General features: G+C 36.6%; 1 long non-coding RNA gene across 1 annotated transcript; it reads left to right on the top strand.

The window, feature by feature from the left end:
• The first annotated feature begins 2178 nt into the window (after positions 1 to 2178).
• Positions 2179 to 12096, top strand: LOC140832022 (uncharacterized). Its single transcript, XR_012118005.1, has 3 exons — positions 2179 to 2353; positions 10379 to 10449; positions 11739 to 12096. It is a non-coding gene; the product is annotated as an uncharacterized lncRNA (long non-coding RNA).
• The last annotated feature ends 1829 nt before the right edge of the window (positions 12097 to 13925 follow it).

Genomic DNA, 13925 nt, shown 5'->3' with positions numbered 1-13925 from the left:
ATTTAAATGTTTATGAGTGTGTGTATTTTCGGTCATAGCTTTTATATATATATATATATATATATATATATATATATATATATATATTTATATATAAATATATATATATAAATATATTTCAATTGAATTTTAAGTAGTAGACGTTTCACGACATCCTATTTCTTGAAGGTCCAATTATTTTTTTTTTATTTGTAAGATCTGGATTTTTCTGTCGACCATACTGTTCTTGGTTTTTAATATCTATTTCCACTATTTCCTCTTCTGGTATAAAAGTGAGATATAAAGTACTTTATTTTCTACCTTTGTGGTTTATTTCCAATAATTTTGGAAGATCATTTTCTCTACAAAATAAATGAGTTCATTTATTAACGACCCTTAATATTTTGTAGTTCCTTTGCAATGCTATCAAGTAATATCATTTTGCCAATTTTCTTTAATAAAAAATGCTCTTCTGGCCAGAGTATCTGAATTGTCATGGATATATTTCTTTATTTGCATTTCTCTTCAGAGACTTGGTATTTTTGTGAAGAAATGTGGCATTGTTGTATTTTATTTGAATATTGAATTCTATCTATATTTAATAAATAACATAATATATACATCAACTAAACAAATGTCATGCAATTCAAGACCTTATTTGCATTTCTCTCCAGAGACTTAGAATTTTTGTGAATAAATGTGGCATTGTTGTGCTTTATTCGAATCCTAAATTATATCTATATTTAATAAATAACATAATATATTCATCAACTAAACAAATATCATGTAATTCAAGACTATGTAGAGTTTGAGTATATTTCTTTTTATTCTTTGTATCTTGACTATTGAAATAATCAACCCTTATAAATTTGAGTTTTAAATAGGGTAGACATTATTCCAGCTATCTCGCTAAGAGATTCTCTGGCTAGGACTGAATCTTTGGTCTCTGCCGAAGTCATATCTCGGCGCGTTTGACCGATCTCATAAGACTTATTTCTAAAAGTTTAATGAATTTTTTTTTGTTGAGATCAAGTGGTCATGTTGCGATCCTCCTAGTTGATGTCCAATCATCTATGAGATCTTCTATGTTTTTAAGATACGGTACATCAACGTCAATCATAATTCATAAAGATGTATTGGTTCTAAATTGTATTATCACAAGGTGTTTGGTACCAGACAATTTGATTCCTCGTTGATCGTTTTCTCGAAGAGTGTGATTATCAACCAACCTGGAAATCACTTCGGGGTCCTCCCATATTTGTATCATAGGATTTCACACTTTTCCTTAGTTTTCTTGATATGTTATTCTATCAACTAAGGGTTGGTCGCCCCCAGTTATGTTTTTTTTCAGATCTACGACTTTGAAATTTGCAAAAAATTCTGCAACGTGTTGAAGATAATTAAGATCAATCTTTTCTATAATTGTCATCGGATTTTTTTTTTTGAGAAAATTTTGATAAGATATATCATTTTATTTTCATCGATTAAATGTTTTTGCACCACTTTGGCCTTCCTTCTTTGATATAATAAGGGTTTTTTGCTAAATGATGGTGATAACCTTCTTCCTTGATCCTATTGCTAGAAATGAGTTGTTATTCTTGGATCTGGATCCTTGTTTGAATAATCTTCAACGGTCCAAAAATTTCTTCTAATTTACAAAGATTTCTTCAATTTTACGTGGTATATAATATAACCGATTGTCATAATTTTTACCGTCTTTTGGATTTCTCTAACATCTTTCGAGATTATTTCTAGGAATCTGTTACTTTTTATTATAATTTTACCTGATATGTTCTTAATTGCTCTTGATATCTAACTTTTTTAGATCTCTTTGTCTTAATATTTCAGAATTTTTGAATAAATTTTGAAAATAATAAATTTCGAACCTATGTTCGAATCCATATATCCTCCTCAAACATTTAAATTATTTTTAATAATATATTTTATATGTATGAACAAAAAAAAATTAAACTCTGATACCATTTTCATGCTTCAATATAAAGATTTTCCAATAATAATAAAACTAAAGATATTTGGACAGCTTTAGAAAATATATAAATACTTGAAAGACGAAATTGGAAATATTTTTTGGAAAATAAATTTCTATTTAGGAACGTCCAATGAAAAATATCAAATCGAGCTTTTGTAATTTATATTCCATCCTCGGGCACGGAATATTCCTTATTCTAACTTTTTGGTCGTCATCTGATCTATTCCGCAGAGGATCTCTAGCTCCCACAACTACAGAAGAAACCACATCAATTGAAGACGAAGAATTATTTTCTTGATTAGAGTCATCTGCAATCATGAAAACCTTTGATATTTTTAACTGAGGAAGATCTTTTCATGTATTCATCCGTCTTTGACCCAAAAGGTGAGATCCTTGCAATTAAGGGTGTCAATTCGGGTGAATTGGGTCGAGTTGAGTAATAGTACTATTCAAAAATTATTCAACCCGAACCCAACCCAAACCCGATCAACTTGATCAACTCGATTAACCCGATTTTGAATTTTTCTTTTAAAGAAAATTAAATAAAATCTAAAAAAATATTTTAATCTAAAAACATAATAACAAAATCTTCCTTATATATAAGGTTTAAATTTGAAAGTCTAATTGTAGAAAAATAAAAATATATTTACCAAATCAAATAAACAATTGTTTAAAAAATAAAAATGTTCAAAACCGGAATCCAACCCAACCCGATCATTTTTTTCGGGTCAGCTATTGGGTCCAATCCGATCTGACCCGAACCTGAAGACCCCAAACCCAAATCTGATTTTTTTTTTTTTGGGTTGAACCTGAAGAACCTAAAGGGGGGGTGAATAGGTTCTTTAGGCCCTTTAGCGTTTTTAAAACGAGTTTGCAAAAATTGCAAGCGGAAGACTTGAGGGACAATCACAAATAAAATGAATGCGTAAAGTAAGTGCGTAAAATAAATGCGTAGTAAAGTAAATGCGTAAAGTAAAGAGGGATAGAGATGTTTATGGAAGTTCGACGAAGAATCGTCTACGTCTCCCCTTCTCGATGAGGATCGAGGTATCACTATATCGACTTGGCTTTAGGAGCTCCAAGCTAGCTTTTACAACCACGCCTCGATGCGTCTACTTGGCCTTGAGGGCTCCAAGGATAGCCACGAACTTTACAACCCACTCGAGAGTATTACTTTCACTCTTTTTCTACAACTCTTTTGATATTACAACTCTTTTAATCAACGCACACAAGAGATAGTAGAAAGCTTTGTAAGAGACAAGAGAGTGGAGTGGGATGATTGAAAATGCATCCTCAAAGGCCTATTTATACTAGTCTTGGACGCCAAGGTTCGGATCTTCTGTTTATGCTTCGGAACGTCCGATGTGATTGAAATCAATTTCCGTAATTTTGGGATGACTTCGGATCGTCCGTTCTTGACTTCGTAGGGTCCGAACATGCGCTTCGGAGGGACCGATCAAACTTCGTATCTTCCGAACAGTTCTTTCAGACAGTGTGTGAACAGCTTCGGAAGGTCCGAACTCAAGTTCGTACCGTCCGAACATTCCCGCGTTTCCAGAGATTTGAAATCTTCAACACTTCGTAGCGTCCGATCATGTCCTTCGTAGCGTCCGAAATCTTACTCGATCAATCAGTCATATCAATTTGTCTCCGCATTGAAGTGATTTGATTGCTTGTGTTCGGAACGTCCGATCACGTCTTCGGAACGTCCGAACGCTCTCCTCGCAGCTTCCGAACAGCTTCTATTTTGCTTCTGAATTGCACAATTTCGGACCGTCCGAACCGAATGTCGGATCTTCCGAACGTAACCTGTTCTTAATTTCCTGCATGCCTCAATATAAAACATTAGTACATTTTTAATCCAAGTTTTGGTATCATCAAAACAAAAACTTTGGGATATGTTACAGCATTAAAAACATTAATCTCATCCTCGAGATTTGTATGCGTTTAAGGCGTAACAATCTCCCCCTTTTTGATGATCACAAAACTTGGTTAAAAAATGAGATAACAATAATCAACATAATCGAAATGGTTATTAAATAACTCCCCCTTAATCAAATAACAAGTCTAAGAGGTTGAATTAAGGCGAATTTATTTAATAACCAATTAACAGCAATTTTAACCAAATAAATTCTCCCCCTTTTTGTGATAAGCAAAAAGACATAAGCATAAAGAGAGACAAATAAACAGGTAAAATATCCACTAATAAATGCAAGTCTTTTATACAATGATGCATAAAGATAAAATAAACAAAAATAACAAAAACATAATCTAAGAATCCGCATCCCGCGACTCTCTATGGCTCGGTTCGGACGATCCGAACACGTTCGGTGGATTCCGAAGTAGCCAAGATGAGGAACACCTAAATTTTAAAATATTTAGCACATAAATGAATGTTGAGCCATAATTATGGATAAATACAATTAATTTGTATTATCCGACATTATAATGCTCACATTAATAATACTCCCCCTCAATTTAACAAATATGTACGAGAGTATTCGACTAGTGTTTACAACTCAATCATGCCAAGTTCACCACGCAAACGAATAAAAGTAGATTCATCTAGTGGTTTTGTAAAAATATCAGCAATTTGATTCTTGGTGTCAACATAGTGAAGTTCAACATCATTTTGCTCAATGTGATCACGAATGAAATGATGTCGAATGTCAATATGTTTAGTACGAGAATGTTGAACTGGATTCTTTGTTAGACATATGGTGCTTGTATTATCACAAAAGATTGGAATTTTTGAAAAAGTAACACCATAGTCGAGTAATTGATACTTCATCCAAAGAATTTGTGCACAACAACTACCGGCAGCCATATACTCGGCCTCGGTCGTTGAAAGTGCAACACAGTTTTGCTTTTTAGAAAACCATGACACCAAGCAATTTCCCAAAAAGAAACAAGTTCCACTAGTGCTCTTTCTATCCACCTTATATCCTCCAAAGTCGGCATCACAGTAAGCTTTTAAATCGAAAAATGAGTTCTTAGAATACCATAATCCGAGATTTGGAGTATTTGAAAGATATTTGAAAATGCGTTTTAAGGCGAATAAGTGTGATTCCTTTGGACATGATTGAAATCGTGCACACAAGCAAACACTAAACATAATGTCAGGTCTACTAGCAGTCGCATAGAGTAGGGAGCCAATCATGCTACGAAATAACTTTTGGTCAACAGGTTTACCTCCCTCATCTTTGTCGAGTCTGACTGTCGTGCTCATAGGTGTGGATGAGGCTTTGGAAGACTCCATCCCAAACTTTTTTAGCATCTCCTTGATGTACTTTCCTTGGTTGACAAAGAAACCATCCTTGCATTGCTTGATTTGGAGACCAAGGAAGTAGTTGAGTTCGCCCATCATGCTCATCTCAAAGTGATCCTGCATAAGCTTAGAAAAATCTCTACACAAGTGTTCATTAGTAGCACCAAAAATAATATCATCTACATATATTTGTACTATCAGCAAATCATTATTTTTAGTCAAGGTAAATAAGGTAATATCAACTTTACCCCTACAAAAACCATTAGACAGCAAAAAGGTAGATAATTTCTCATACCAAGCTCTAGGAGCTTGTTTCAAACCATACAAAGCCTTATCAAGTTTATACACATAATCAGATAAGTGCACATCTTCAAAACCAATAGGTTGCTCAACATACACTTCTTCTTTCAAATCACCATTAAGAAAAGCACTTTTAACATCCATTTGAAACAATTTAAAGTCTCTAGAGCAAGCAAAAGCAAGTAGCATGCGAATGGATTCTAGTCTAGCAACAGGGGCATAAGTCTCATCATAATCAATTCCCTCTTCTTGACTATATCCTTTAGCTACTAGCCTAGCTTTATTTCTAGTGATTGTACCATGCTCATCTAACTTGTTCCTAAATACCCATTTAGTTCCTATGACAGGTCTATCAGTGGGTCTAGGTACAAGATTCCAAACTTTATTCCTTCTAAATTCATTTAGTTCATCTTGCATAGCAATAATCCAAGAATCATCAAGTAAAGCTTCTTCTATGTTCTTAGGCTCTATGTGAGAAAGAAAAGCAAGATAATTGCACATATTAGAAGAGCGAGTAGATACTCCCTTCGATGGGCTACCAATGATGAGGTCCATGGGATGATCCTTGTGTGTAGTCCACTCCTTCGGAAGAGGTGCGTCCTCTTGATCTTTAGGAACATCATCTAGGCTTGTGGACTCCAACTTTTCGCCAAGGATATCTATATCATCATCATCAGAAACAACAGTTCTAGGCAAGCAAGGGTTAGTTTCATCAAATATGACATGAATAGATTCTTCAACTAGTAAAGTACGTTTATTAAAGACTCTATATGCTTTGCTAGAAGTAGAGTAACCAAGAAAGATACCTTTGTCCGATTTAGCATCGAACTTACCCAGGTTGTCCTTACCATTGTTGTGGATGAAGCATTTTGATCCAAAAGCGCGGAAGTAAGAAATGTTAGGCTTTCTCCCTCTCCATAGTTCGTATGGAGTTTTCTTGAGAATTGGCCTTATTGATACGCGATTGATGATGTAACAAGCAGAACTCATTGCTTCAGCCCAAAAATATTTTGGTAGAGAATGCTCACATAGCATGGTCCTTGCAATCTCTACTAGGGTCCTATTCTTCCTCTCAACGACACCGTTTTGTTGAGGAGTTCTAGGACAAGAAAAGTTGTGACCAATGCCTTTGCTTTGACAAAAAATTGAAAAATTTTCATTTTGAAATTCCGTTCCGTGGTCACTACGGATTTGTTTGATCAAAAGATTTTTCTCATTTTCAACCTTTTTGACAAAAATTTTGAAATGATCAAAGGCATCATTTTTGTGGGCTAAAAACAATGTCCAAGTAAAACGTGAAAAATCATCTACAATGACAAAAGCATAAGATTTTCCTCCTAGACTAGTTGTCCTCGAGGGACCACATAAATCTAGGTGAAGTAATTCAAGGGGCATAGAAGTGGATACAAAATTTTTATTTTTAAAAGATTCCTTTGTGTGTTTACCAAGTTGACAAGCATCACAAAAAGAATCTAATTTTAAATTCAGCTTTGGCATTCCGGAAACTAGGTCAAGTTTTAAAAGTTTTTCTATGGTGCTCATCCCAACATGACCAAGTCGTCTATGCCAAAGAATGTTGTCATCAACATTTAATGTTACAAGGCTTTTTATTTTTGAAAAAGATGAAATCTTTAAATCGACCTTGTAAACATTTTCACTTCTATAACCTTTGAAACTAATGGTTTTGTCAGTTGTGAGTGATACAGTGCAATCGTGTGGTGTGAATTTGACTTCATAACCCCTATCGCACAATTGACTAATGCTTAGGAGGTTATGTTTAAGCCCTTTCACAAGAAGTACATCATCAATAATAGTAGAGTTAGATATACCTATTGAGCCGATGCCTTCTATGATCCCTTTGCTGTTGTCTCCGAAGGTCACCGATCCTTTTTCTTTTGGTCGAATGGATTGTAGCAGCTTCTTTTCTCCCGTCATGTGTCGAGAGCATCCACTGTCAAGATACCAAGTGCTCGATGACTTGTCTCCCCTTTGTCCCTACAAGGTTGAGATACAGTTTGATAGTTGGTACCCGTTTCTTTGGGTCCTTTGGGGTTAGTAGTAGTTGGGGATTTGGGGATCCATTTCCAATAACTATTCTTGTTGTGTTGGTGTCTAAGTTTCTTGCATTTAGGTCTTATGTGGCCTATCTTACAACAGTAAGTACATGTTGGTGGTGTTCTTGGTTTTGCCTTTGCGATAAGACTAGCGAAGTTGACTGATTTCTTTTCATATCCTAGACCTCCTTTGTCGAAGTTACACCTTTGCATGCTCAAGAGGTTTTCTAGTTTACCGCTACTCACATTGAACTTGTTGAAGGCTTTCTCTAAGTCTCTTAGGTTTGTCTTGAGCTTAGTGTTGTCATGCATCCTAGCTTCTAGTTCAGTTTTAAGTTGCTTATTCTCATTTCTAAGTGACTTAGCCTTATTGTACATACTAGTGTAAGCGGAGAGTAATTCATCGTAAGAGGGTACCTCGTCGTCATCCGAGTCGGTCAGATGATCTTCCTTCGCCATGAAGCATAGGGTAGACTCCTCTTCGTTGTCGCTGTCGCTCCACGTGGCTAGAAGGGCCTTTTTCTTGTCTTTGCCGGCCTTCTTCTTGGAGGGACACTCGTTTGCATAGTGACCCTTTTGTTGACAGTTGTAGCAGGTCACTTCCTTCTCAAACTTTTTGTCTTTCTTGTTGAAGTTGGAACTCCGCATGAATCTTTTGAACTTTCTAGTGAGGAGTGCCATTTCTTCATCGTCGCTATCTTCAAGTTGACTGGTCAAGGCGATCCCTTTCGCCTTTACTTTGTCGTCATCTTTCTTTGTCTCCTTCCGGGTAGATACTTCAAGTTCATGGGTCTTTAGGGTCCCATGAAGTTGATCAAGGTCGTAGGATGCAGCATCTCCCTTGTTGGATTCAATGATAGCCGTGCGCTTTGCATCCCATTCCGCCGGTAATGCTCGAAGGGCTCTCCTCCACACTTGTTTAGTTGGGTAGTTCTCACCAAGTTGGGCAAGCTCATTGATGATTTGGGTGAGCCGCCGGAACATGGTGTCGATATCCTCCTTGGGTTCCATCTCAAAGGTCTCGTACTTGAGTTGGAGAAGGTCTATCTTCGTTTCTTTGACTTGATTGGTTCCCTCGTGGCAAATCTCCAATTTGTCCCAAATCTCTTTGGCGGAGGTACAAGCCGAGATTCGGTTGTATTCATTCATATCTAGAGAACAATGAAGAATATTCATAGCTTTAGCATTTTGAGAGATAAGTTTCATATCGTCCTTGGTGAAGTCATCCATTCCCTTAGGAATTTCCTTATTATCCACCGTTTTCATGGGGATATAGGGACCTTTCACCGTTATTTTCCAAAGGTCGTAATCGACGGATTGGATGTATAGAGATATTCTATTTTTCCAATATCCGTAATTAGTACCATTGAAAAGAGGGGGACGATTTGTGGATTGTCCTTGGGCATACTCGCTTGCTAGATTGGCCATTTAAAAGATTTTGAAAAACCTTGCTCTGATACCACTTGAAGAACCTAAAGGGGGGGTGAATAGGTTCTTTAGGCCCTTTAGCGTTTTTAAAACGAGTTTGCAAAAATTGCAAGCGGAAGACTTGAGGGACAATCACAAATAAAATGAATGCGTAAAGTAAGTGCGTAAAATAAATGCGTAGTAAAGTAAATGCGTAAAGTAAAGAGGGATAGAGATGTTTATGGAAGTTCGACGAAGAATCGTCTACGTCTCCCCTTCTCGATGAGGATCGAGGTATCACTATATCGACTTGGCTTTAGGAGCTCCAAGCTAGCTTTTACAACCACGCCTCGATGCGTCTACTTGGCCTTGAGGGCTCCAAGGATAGCCACGAACTTTACAACCCACTCGAGAGTATTACTTTCACTCTTTTTCTACAACTCTTTTGATATTACAACTCTTTTAATCAACGCACACAAGAGATAGTAGAAAGCTTTGTAAGAGACAAGAGAGTGGAGTGGGATGATTGAAAATGCATCCTCAAAGGCCTATTTATACTAGTCTTGGACGCCAAGGTTCGGATCTTCTGTTTATGCTTCGGAACGTCCGATGTGATTGAAATCAATTTCCGTAATTTTGGGATGACTTCGGATCGTCCGTTCTTGACTTCGTAGGGTCCGAACATGCGCTTCGGAGGGACCGATCAAACTTCGTATCTTCCGAACAGTTCTTTCAGACAGTGTGTGAACAGCTTCGGAAGGTCCGAACTCAAGTTCGTACCGTCCGAACATTCCCGCGTTTCCAGAGATTTGAAATCTTCAACACTTCGTAGCGTCCGATCATGTCCTTCGTAGCGTCCGAAATCTTACTCGATCAATCAGTCATATCAATTTGTCTCCGCATTGAAGTGATTTGATTGCTTGTGTTCGGAACGTCCGATCACGTCTTCGGAACGTCCGAACGCTCTCCTCGCAGCTTCCGAACAGCTTCTATTTTGCTTCTGAATTGCACAATTTCGGACCGTCCGAACCGAATGTCGGATCTTCCGAACGTAACCTGTTCTTAATTTCCTGCATGCCTCAATATAAAACATTAGTACATTTTTAATCCAAGTTTTGGTATCATCAAAACAAAAACTTTGGGATATGTTACAGCATTAAAAACATTAATCTCATCCTCGAGATTTGTATGCGTTTAAGGCGTAACAGAACCGTGTCAGGTTGGAGGGTCATGTCTGATCCTACTTGCTATCATTTTTCTTGTTTGGTCGTGAACTGACCTGTACCATTTTATACGCTATACATAATCTTGATGAATTCATTTTTCTTCCTTTTTGTTTGTTTTGGAGTTTATGTGGTGACTGTTATAAATTGGTTGCAGATGGGAATGTAAAATCAAGGGGGGTGGAGATTGAGAGAAAGATATAATTTCTTGAAAGCTTGGCTGGAAAAGTAATTGATGTGATCCGAGTGAATAGGATGAGCTGGGTCGAGCAATCCACCGGATCTGATAGAAAGTTGATGAGGAAAAAGAGCACAAAAAGATGTCTCCAACCAAGAGTGTAGGTCTCGAGCAAGGTTCTGGTGATATCCTGGAAACAAGAAGATAAACAAGTGAATGGACGCCAGAAAAGTGTCCGACGTGGTCACTCCGATACTGAAGCCAGCAGGTGAAAAAATGAGAAAAATCAGTGTAACTTTAGATAAAAATAAATGCTACTGGTGCAAATAAATATCTTTCTTTAATGCAAATCAAACCAGCTTTTTATAGGACGAAAGATAATGATGACCTAGTACCTACTTACTACTTATAGCCATTTGACATGGACTTTCTTTGACGTTGTTCTACTTTTTCCATCACGTCAAATCAATACGATTCTGTCAGGAACACTTATCGAGATAAGATCTCATCTGCTCTAACACTCGAGTGCGGTACTGTTATCGAGACATGCCGGGTAGTGAGTCATCAGCCGAGAGTTCGCCCGAGAGCTCGGGCCTTTGGCTGCCCGGGCACTTACTTGCCCAACCACTTACTTGCCCGACCACTTATGAGCTCTTTCTGTTGACTTACCATTATCCGAGGTACCCAATTACTGTCCCAAATCATAGATGACCCGGTATATATATATATATAATTGCCGCTTTAGTTGCTTGTCTTTGTTCAGCTTTAGTCCTACCCAAATGTAGTTGAATTGAGCATCAAACTTAGTGAACTGATGTTAAAAGTATCTGCAACCAGGTTAGCAACCAAGATCTCGCAGATGGTTAACTGATCGGTTTTTCGTTAAAAGATCGTGGCTTTAGTTTCTTGTTTTTGTCCAGCTTTAGTTCTACCCATATGTAGTTGAATTGAACATCAGACTTGGTGAACTGATGTCAGAAGTATCTGCAACCAGGTTAGCAACCAAAGATCTCGCAGATGGTTAAATGATAAGTTTTTTGTCAAATGATTGCGGCTTTAGTTGCTTGTTTTTGTTCAGCTTAGTCCTACCCAAATGTAGTTGAATTGAACATCTGACTTGGTGAACTGATGTCAAAAGTATATGCAACCAGGTTAGCAACCGAAGATCTCGCAGATGGTATGATCGGTTGTTAATCGAGTTTGCTCCACCACTTTAAGTTGAGTTAGTATTATCAGAAAGCTGAACTTGAAAGTCGAGACAATGGCAAGGACTGACTATTTTGCCTTTTGACATGCTTGAGGTAGGTGAACTTGATATCTTATTTATGTGGGTTTGTAGGTGATGATGTGCCACCTTCACCTTTTTCCATGACAAATGCTCGGGAGTAAGACAATTTCAGAACTATAGACATGGATAAGAGGTTCTCTAGTATATTTACCTTATTAAATCTTATGCATACATATTATTTTCAAATGGATAGACAAAATGGTTTGACTAGTAATGTTTTTTTAGTGGTACTTGTAGATATATTGTTGAAGTATTTTCCGTGGCATATAGTGTAAAGATTCCACTCTAATGTTCTAAAATCATATCATCCAGCATTTTACTTTTATGCTTTTCAAGTTCTTGATTTCTACTTGATAGATCTTTGTATTCTCTTTCCATTTGTGACTTCTATGTTGCTTTTAGTTCTAGTTTCTTGTTACCGGTCGTGCCCGTACTGAATTTTTAAATTTGTTTTTTTTTTCCTGTTTTGATGGGCATCTATCATAGAATCCCTTGACAGTTCATCATCAAAGCGTACATGTCATATAGACGAAGATAAAGTTGCTGTGATGACTGCTTGGCATAGGATGGATTGTAGAACTAGAGAGGCACTCCACTGATCTTTTCTTTTGGAATTGATCAATGGATATGAGGTATATTTGAGATCTACTGGATCAAATTTATTTTCCTACCCCTCATTCATTGTTGTTGCTCTATTTAAACGCTGGAATGTTGTCCATGTGGTGATGTACGATGAAATGTTGTCAAATATATATATATATATATATATATACATATATATATATATATATATATATATATATATATATATATACCTTGCACCATTTTAAAAATAAAACGTCCAACCATATTTGAAATTCAAAAGAAATAGTTTAAAAACATAAGATCGTCATACGTTTGCAAATCCTAACTTAGCAATAAAGTTAAAACTAACAACTTCTCAAAAACAACTCCAAAGCATAATAAAAGTCGTAAAAATCTTTAACATAAACCTTTAAATCATAAATGCGGAAAAACTGACACTGGTCCTCAGGTTATGTGAACTTTCAGTCAAATAAGATCAACCATCAAGACCTCCACTAGCATCAACATCATACTCACCTACATCGATCACACCTAGTGAGTCTAAAGACTCAACAAACCATATTTTTGATAACAAATAATACATATACAATCACATGCAACAGTGAAAATATTTTTACTTAAAATAACATTTCATAATCATGCATAAACATAAACATTTTCATATCATCATAAATATATTCATATTCATCATAAACGTATACGTACTCCTTTTCGTTGAATTCAGATCTTTAATTGTGATTTTCGTATTCGTATTAAAGGTCGATGGATTGATCTACATATAACCACAGTACAGGGTGGCAGGGACATCAGCGACACTCTCACCCCTCAACTGAGTCTTGGACTTAGGTATTATCGTATCATCGTATCATATATTAGTCACAATTACTTAACTTCCTTCAACATTTCGTATTTTCATTACTTTATAAAATTCTTGCATATACTAATCATTTTTTCTTTTAAACCAATCATGCATCATATATTTTAGCCTTAACGTTTCATCATAAAATTCGATAAATATTTAAAATAATCATATTAACATATTTTAAAGCATTCCTTGAACTGCCATGCCGTTTACTGTTTTTCAGGTGTAAAATGACAGTTTTACCCCTAGAAGCATAATTTTTCGTATTTAACCCTAGACCTCGAACCGACGTCCCAAATCATTCCAAACTTAACATATAACCTTAAAACACTCCCATAAATATTCCTTAGGCTTAAAAATTAGCTTTTTGATAGATTTCTCTATTCATTTTTTAAACTTAGATGTACATCCCGGTTTTGACTCGTATGGACTCGAGACTTAACCAAACTTTACCAAATTTGAACTAAAGCTTCCTAACACATAACTAAAGCTTTTTCAACCCAAATCAAGCCCATCAAGACCCATGAACAAGTCTAGAACATCTACTGCACCCTTTCCTTAATTTCGAAAACCCTAGCCCTTCCTCTTCTCCAACTTTTGACCCTAGCCCTTATCCACCATGAATAAACCCTAGGCCACCCTCTCAGGACCCTAACCAAACCGTAGGCAACCTACTGGCCCGAACTTAACCGGCCTGGAATCTGCAGCCCCAAAAGCCGCATCCCTCCAAGCTCGCGCAGCCTCAACATCGTGCGATCACCCTAGCCTTCACGCCTAGCATCCTGTAGCCT

The sequence above is a fragment of the Primulina eburnea genome, chromosome 1 (assembly GCF_022965805.1).
Source record: "Primulina eburnea isolate SZY01 chromosome 1, ASM2296580v1, whole genome shotgun sequence".
Lineage (NCBI taxonomy): Eukaryota > Viridiplantae > Streptophyta > Magnoliopsida > Lamiales > Gesneriaceae > Primulina > Primulina eburnea.
This window is presented reverse-complemented; position numbering and strand designations above follow the sequence as displayed.